We start from the raw sequence: 8,100 nt of genomic DNA, 5'->3' as shown, positions 1-8,100 counted from the left end.
TTAGAACTGAAGAATACAATAACCAAAATAAAAAGCTCACAGGATGGGCTGGCTGGGAGAATGGAGGGGATAAATGAACCAATGAACTGGAAGATAGAATGATAGAAATTACCTAATGTGAGCAACAGATGAAATAGATTTTTAAGAATGAACAGAGCCTAAGGGAACTGAGAACTACCAAAACCCAAACCAAACCAAACCAAACCAGAACAAAGACCCAAAAAACTACAGCCCCCCAAACCCTAAATCTAATATTCACGTCACTGGAGACCTGAAGGAGAAGAGAGAGAAAGCAAGACCGAAGTACTTAAATAATGGCTGGAAAGTTCCCAAATGTGATAAGAAACATAAAACTATAGATTCCAGAAGCTGAGCAAACTCCAAATGGACTGAACCCCAAGAGATTCACATCAAGACACAACATAATTAAGGTTTCAGAGGACTGGGAGGCATGGCACTGACCAGTCCCTGACCTTTCCAGCTTCCTGGTTCCAGAAAGTCTGTGGCCACGGTACCACCTGGCCCACGCCCAGGCTGCTGAGAGCTTGTTTCCCGATGGCTCCTGGGGTAAAGGGCTTCTCACGCACAGGCCTGAGAGGATTCCCTCTCGACTGTTTGCCGTTTGCTTTCTCAGGTGAGGATAACTCCCTGCCATCATGTGCCCTCTGGAATGAAGGGGACAGGTAACAACCACAGGTTTAGCCAGAAATGCTGCTTTAATGGTAGCCATTGCTGAAGTTTTGAGTCCTTCGCCCTCACTCACCAACCACCTTTCTGGTGTTCTCGACTACACGGGCGCTTGTGGGGACCCCACTATTTAGTGAAATTCATTACTTCTTTAGCTTTTAAACTTATTACGGAAAATTTTAAAGAGATACAAAGTAGAGAGGCTGTTGTGACTACCATGAAGTTTCAACAGTTATCCCCTTAAAGCCAACGTTTCTCCATTTGTACCCTCAAACCAACTTCCCCCCCATCCTTTTCTTTTTTTTTTCTTTTTTTTTTTTTTTTTAAGATTTTACTTACCTGACAGAGAAAGGGAGAGAGAGAGCACAAGCAGGGGGAACTGAAGGCAGACCCTTAATCGACTGAGCCACCCAGGTGCCCCCATTCTTTCTTTTTTAAAAAAATTTATTTAAATAATCTCTACACCCTACATGGGGCTTGAACCCACAAGCCCAAGATCAAGAGTTGCATGGTTTCCCAACTGAGTCAGCCGGGTGCCCCTTTCCCGCATTATTTTAAAGCAAGTCTGAGAGACTATATTTGGTCTGTAAATATTTCAGTATGTATCTCTAAACAATGCCTCCTTTTTTATTTTTGGTTATGGTCAGGCTTATGTTTATTTTTTTTTTTAAGATTTTAATTATTTATTTGAGAGAGAGCACAAATACAGCAGGAGTGGGAGAAATAGGCTCCCCTCTGAGCAAAGAGTCAGATGTGGGACTTGATTCCAGGTCTCTGGGATCCTGACCTGAGCCAAAGGCAGACGCTCAACCTACTGAGCCAGCCAGGCGTCCCTATGGTCAGGTTTATTAAGGTATCATTTACATGTGGTAAAATATACCTGTGTATAGTTCTGAGGTTTTATAAATTCAGTTATATAAACATTACAAACAGAATGTAGAACAGTTCTGCCAGCCCCCCCCCAAATTCTCTCATACCCCTTGCAGTGAACTCCTTCTACTACCCCCAGTAACCACAGATCTGTTTTCTTTTTTTTTTTTTTTTAAAGATTTATTTATTTATTTGACAGAGAGAGATCACAAGGAGGCAGAGAGGCAGGCAGAGAGAGAGAGAGATTGGAGGAAGCAGGCTCCCTGCTGAGCAGAGAGCCCGACGTGGGACTCGATCCCAAGACCCTGAGATCATGACCTGAGCCGAAGGCAGTGGCTTAACCCACTGAGCCACCCAGGCGCCCACAGATCTGTTTTCTATTCCTTAGTTTTTGCCTTTTCTAGAAGGCCATAAAAGATAGAATCATAAAGTAGCAGCCTTCTAGGGAGCCTGTTCCACATCTTCTATAGGAAATTCCTACATTTCTTCCCTGGATTTTGCTTAAGATGTTAGGTGGTCATGAAGAGTGTCCTTTAATGGAAATCTTACTGATTGTGCCTGCCTGCTGTCCTGTTCTCTGTTCTCCATAGCCTCGCTGCGGAACTCGCATTTTTAACCTTTTTTTTTTTTTTAAAGATTTTATTTATTTATTTGACAGAGAGACCACAAGCAGGCAGAGAGGCAGGCAGAGAGAGAGAGAGAGAGGAGGAAGCAGGCTCCCTGCTGAGCAGAGAGTCCGATGCGGGGCTCGATCCCAAGACCCTGAGATCATGACCTGAGCCGAAGGCAGCGGCTTAACTCACTGAGCCACCCAGGTGCCCCAACATTTTTAACCTTTTTATAAGATCCCCAGGTGACTCAGCTCTTGTGAATTGGTAGTGAGAGCCAGAGTTTTGGTTTAAGTTCCGTTTTTAAACCCTTTAGGGAGGCAACACCCTTTATTATTTCTTAACCGGGCACACTTGCTCCTCTCTTGCCCAGTGGGTCGCTCAAGTCTGGGGCACTGTCACCTTCCTGTCACTCAGGCCTCTGTAACTGCGGCCACGCCGGAGGCTTGGCCTCCTGCCTGCCAGCGCCCCGCCCCCTTTCTCTGGTCCCGCCAGGTCCGGTGTTCGCACATCTTTTTGTCTAATCCTGCGCTGCCCTTGGTCTTTCAACTCAACTTTTCAGTTGCTGAGAGAAGAGACCTTCCGCCGAGGTTCAGCCTGCGCCTTGAACTCAACAAGTCAAGCCTCAATCACAATTTTTCCTCCTAGCCTTCCTTTTGGATTTGTAACCTGGCCACCTTCTGAGCGTTCAGGCTAGACTACTTGAAGTGGTCTGTTTCCCCCCTCTTTCATGTCCTACCTCTAATTAAACTATTAATTCCCCTGTATTTGCCAGCCTTCATTAGGTTATGACCGAGTGAAAAACAGTCCCCCCAAATCTCAGCGACCAGACCGTTTTATTTGTTGGCGGACATTCCAAGCTGGGGTGACACAGTTCTCTGCTCCACGTGTCTTCTTCGTTCCAGGACCCAAGGTTGAAGAAGCAACCCAGATCAGGCATATGGCACAGGCCACCCAGGAAAGGCAGAACTCGGGATGTATTTCAAAGCCTCTGGCAACCAGGGAACACAGCCAATGGTCCACATTCTGGTCACAGCCAATGACAAGGTCAAGTCCCAAGTCCCATGACAGTGGGTTAGGAAAGAGTGTTCAAGTATCCGGAATCAATAGCACAATCTATCACAATTCCTTTTTTATATCTGGATTGTATCCCTTCTTTCAATTCCCTTTCCCCTTGCCTTAAACTTCCCTTCTCCTAGTGTAAATACCACATGCTCTGGGAAAGCCTTTCCTGACACCGTCAGCCAAGGTCAGAGCCACTGCTCTCTGCTATCGTGGTACCTGCACTTCTTTGCGGCACACTTGTAATGATTTATGCAATATTCAGTGCCTCACTTTCCAGACTTCAAGCTCTGTGAGGGCAGAGGCAGCATCTGTTTCGCTTACCACTTTAGCCTTGGCCCCTAGGAAAGTGTCAAAGCACGTAACAAGAATTCTATAATTACGTGTAAATGAATGAAAGCATGCTTTAACCAGGGTCCTCTCATCCCTCAGCTGGATTGTGGAAAGACCTCACCAGCTGTTTCTGGTATCTGGGTACTCCTCAGATCACCTATTAGTCTTGTAGCTCGACTTCCCTGTCTGTCGCTTTTCCAGCTGAAACACAGTATTTGAAGTTTCCCGAATTATTACGCTTCCTCAGACTTTCATCCTTTTGCACATGCTGTTCCTTCTGTAGAATTCCCTTTCTGCACTGCTGTTCCTGGCAAATTCCTATTCATCTTGCACACCTCCGTTCTGAAGCGGTCTCCTCTGCAGGGCCTACATTGGCTCTCAGTGCAGACTCCAGCCCCCTACCCCTTGCTTCCCCATTTAATCCATACATCTCCATTTTAGCAGTTATCTTGTGGTACTCTGATGGTTTGTGGGCCTCTACTAGACTCAGCTGCAGGAGGCCAAGAAGAATATTTAATATGAGGCCTTGCAAAAAGCAGGTGCTCAAAATTGCTGTGTACCCTTGTCCCCTTGCAAGCTAATTCTCACAGAGTAACACCTTCTCTGTTGAGAAGCGCCGTCAAAACCCACGTTTTGGGTGGGTTAAGGGGTGCCTGGGTGGCTCAGTGGGTTAAAAGCCTCTGCCTTCAGCTCAGGTCGTGATCTCCGGGTCGTGGGATCGAGCCCAGCATCGGGCTCCCTGCTGAGTGGGGAGCCTGTTTCCCCCTCTCTCTCTGCCTGCCTTTCTGGCTACTTGTGATCTCTGTCTGTCAAATAAATAAATAAAATCTTAAAAAAAAAAAAAAAAACCCATGTTAGCAAATTCCATGCACTGTGGGCATAGGCCAAAGCCTCAGCCTTCCAATCAGAATTGACTGACTTGTGCTATATATATACCCAGTCCTAACAAATTGCTTGTGGCTTTCCAGTATAGATTAGAGAAAGGAGAGGGGCCCAGGGCCAAGGGCAGGATGTAGCCTCTGATCATCTGTCCGTGAACTACAGCAAATATGGCCACGTTCCTGACATGGCCACAGTAGTGTGTGGTCCTGGGGAGTCCCCGTTTTCTGCACAATTCTGAGCCTGGAGACTCTGTCTTAGATTAAAACAAAAACGAAAACAAAAAACAAAAAAAACCCTTGCTTTATTTCCTTGTTTCCCTCCTGACTGAAGAGGGCTAGCAGACTCTACCCCCTGGTTTCCTCATGCTTAACCAGGGGAAAGAGAGGACAGTCTCTCTTGGGCTTTGGTCTTCTCCTTCCTTTCACTGGTGGTGGAGTCTTGGCTTGGATTTGACTGATTTTTTTCAGGCAACCAAAGCTTACTGTCCACAGTGGAGTTTTGCCCTCGTGCACATTGGCTCGAATAGTGGTTCTGCACTTTGAGTGTGGGTTGGAATCTCCTGGAGAGTTTGTTGAGCCTCAGATTGCTGGAATCCACTTCCAGAGTTTGTGAGTCAATAGGTCTGGGGTATGGACCTAGAAATTTGCATTTGTAAGAAGTTTCTAGATGATGCTGAGGCTCTTGGGCTGGGGATGGCCCTTTGAGAAACATGGGTCTGAACAACGAGCCTCAAGCAAGACCATGGTGAGAAACTCTGGCCAGACAGGAAAACGCAGAAAATTTCACCCTTGATCATGCACTTCGTGCTTCATTGGCATAGGTGCCTGCAATTTTTTCCAAGGCAGACTTTGTGACTTGATATTTTCCACTTGTAGAACGAGTTGAACTGGATATTTATTATCAGATATTTACTTAGACCAAATAAACAGAGTTAAAAACTCTGTAAAAAGAGAAGATGCTGGCATCCTGACTTTCCTCCTCAAGGATCTGTATCACAGACTCATATTTAGATCCAAAGCCACACAAGAAAGTCATTGTCGTAAATCAGGAGTGCCCTGTTGTCTGCGGTCACATCCCCCAACCCGCTCTCCCCAAGCTCTCTGCTTACACCTGATTTCGGAGTTTTGTATTCAACTATTAAAGGTAGTTGCCAAGGCCTATTGTTAATATAAATCAATTTCAAAATTAATGACCCAATGATAGGTCCTAATGTTAAATTACTAGATGACATTCATTGAAAAAGTGGCAACAATGGGGAGAGTTGATGTCAACATCAAAAAGCTTTAACACACTCCCAAGAAGAGCAACACTGGTGTCTTTGGAGAAACATCCCTTGTGTCCCTGATGCTGTTCGCCAGTGGCCTCAGGCTTAGCACTGTCTCTCTGTGCAATTGTAATTAGAACCCAGGTGGTTGGTTTTGATTTTAAACTAGGATGGTCATTGCCAGTAAGAATTCCTGAGTAGGAGGAAAACTCATCAGTCTCTAGAAGGACCTGCAGAAGAAAGATTTATATCCAGTGAATTCTACATTTGAGTGGTGCTAAAAAGTCACAGTGTTTTGCATTGTAACATCCTGAAGTCCAGATACATCTTACAGTGAATGGCATCTTATAATCACGGTTGGCCAAGTGGGGGTCAAGACGTGTTGTCATTGCCTGAAAGCGCACAAACTCTGTGGTTAATCCTGGTGGAATGACTTGGCAAATGTAATCTCCATGTTTCTGTCAACAGATCCCCTAAGGATTGTCTAGAAAGAAAACATGATGCCTATTGTCTGAACACTTTTCCTTGCAACCTCCAGGTAAGATCAAGAATGTGCTAGTATCAAAATATGTACCCTAGGTTTGGAAGCATTCAAGAGTGAAGTGTAGTTAAGAAATGCTGCATCACCAGTGTCTGGTAATTAACAATACGAGGACAGCAATGACTCAGTTGAAAAACGACTAAGTAAAAGAATAGAGATTCTGAGTGTGAAGAAATTAGAAGTCTTTAATATGTTTGTTGTGTTCCCTTTTTATGTACACACAAGAGTGATAGAAATGTCTAAGTCTAAAAGCTCTCATTCAATAAATATTTAAAAGTCGAAAAGATTAAAAACCTTACAGGGAGTTTAACTGAGTATATCTTTTTTTCTAATAGCAGTTCTCAACCTTTTTGATCTGAGGACTCCTTTTATACTGAAGTTTGAGGATCCTAAAATTCTTTCATGTAGTAATATCAATCAGTATTTATCATATTCAAAAAAATTTTTGAAAGAGAGAGGGTGCACATATTCTTTTGGGGGGGAGGGGCAGAGGGCCAGGGAGAGAAGTCTTAAGCAGGTTCCATACCCTGCACTGAGCCCCACTTAGGGCTTGATCTCGCCACTCTGAGATCATGACCTGAGCCCAAACCAGGGGTTAGATGCTTAATGGACTGAGCCACCCAGGCACCCCTCATATTCAATATTAATTTTTTTAATTTTAATTTTTTATAAGATTTTATTTATTTGGGACAAAGTGAGAGAGAGAGAGAGAGAGAGAGAGAGAGAGGGAAGGAAGGAGAGGTGGGGAGGGGCAGAAGGAGAAGCAGAGCTCCCAATGAGCAGGGAGCCCAATATGGGGCTTGATTCCCGGACTATGAGATTAGGACCTGAGCTGAAGGCAGATGCTTAACCAGTTGAGGCAACTGGGCGTCATATTCAATATTTAAAGAAACTTTTATTTATTTTATTTTTATTTATTTTATTTATTTTATTTTATTTTTTTAAGATTTTTATTTATTTGACAGACCACAAGTAGGCAGAGAGGCAGGCAGAAAGAGAGAGGAGGAGGATGCAGGCTCCCTGCTGAGCAGAGAGCCCAATATGAGGCTCCAACCCAGGACTCTGGGATCATGACCTGAGCTGAAGGCAGAGGCTTTAACCACTGAGCCACCCAGGCGCTCCTAAAGAAACTTTTAATACCAAAGAATACGCAAGCACAGATTTCATAAGCCGTCAGAGATAATGACATCATTCAGCCTCTGAAAAGCTCCGATGTGCACTGGGGAGAGAATGAGATCCAGAGAGGCGGATTTGTGTTGGCATATCCATAGGAAGAGAGTTTCTACCTTGTGGATATTTATTTATTTGACAGAGATCACATAGGCGGAGGGAGAGGGAGAAGCAGACTCATTACTGAGGAGGGAGCCCGATGCAAGGCTCGATTCCAGAACCCTAAGATCATGACCTGAGCTGAAGGCAGAGGCTTAACCTACTGAGCCACCCAGGCAACAGATTTATTTCCACTTAAGTGCTGGAAGGAGTACAATGTGGAAAACTGGTGTTGGACCATTGGGAGCGCTGTGAGGCATGGAGAAATGAGCTAATTAAATGTCCTCTGTGGCCATGAGGAATATTCCCCCCAACCCCCAGCTCACACCTGGTGTCCTACAGGCCTGAGTCATTCCAACCTTAAGAGAAGGTACCCGTGAACCTGGGTTCCAGCACGGTGGAACTGGCTTTCTAGGAGGAGAACAGAGTTGGGACAGAGGAATGAAGGAGTGTGATTTGCCCCCTGGGGAAGAAAGCTGGATTTTTCTGGAGACCAACGGAGGAGTTGGGTCTTATAGTTTCTGGAGCTCTGGGGAAGCCTGCAAATGCCTGTGTGGGTATCTGCTGATGGACACTGGAGGCCA

This window comes from Mustela erminea, chromosome 12, assembly GCF_009829155.1.
Source record: "Mustela erminea isolate mMusErm1 chromosome 12, mMusErm1.Pri, whole genome shotgun sequence".
Taxonomy (NCBI): Eukaryota; Metazoa; Chordata; class Mammalia; order Carnivora; family Mustelidae; genus Mustela; species Mustela erminea.
This window is presented reverse-complemented; position numbering follows the sequence as displayed.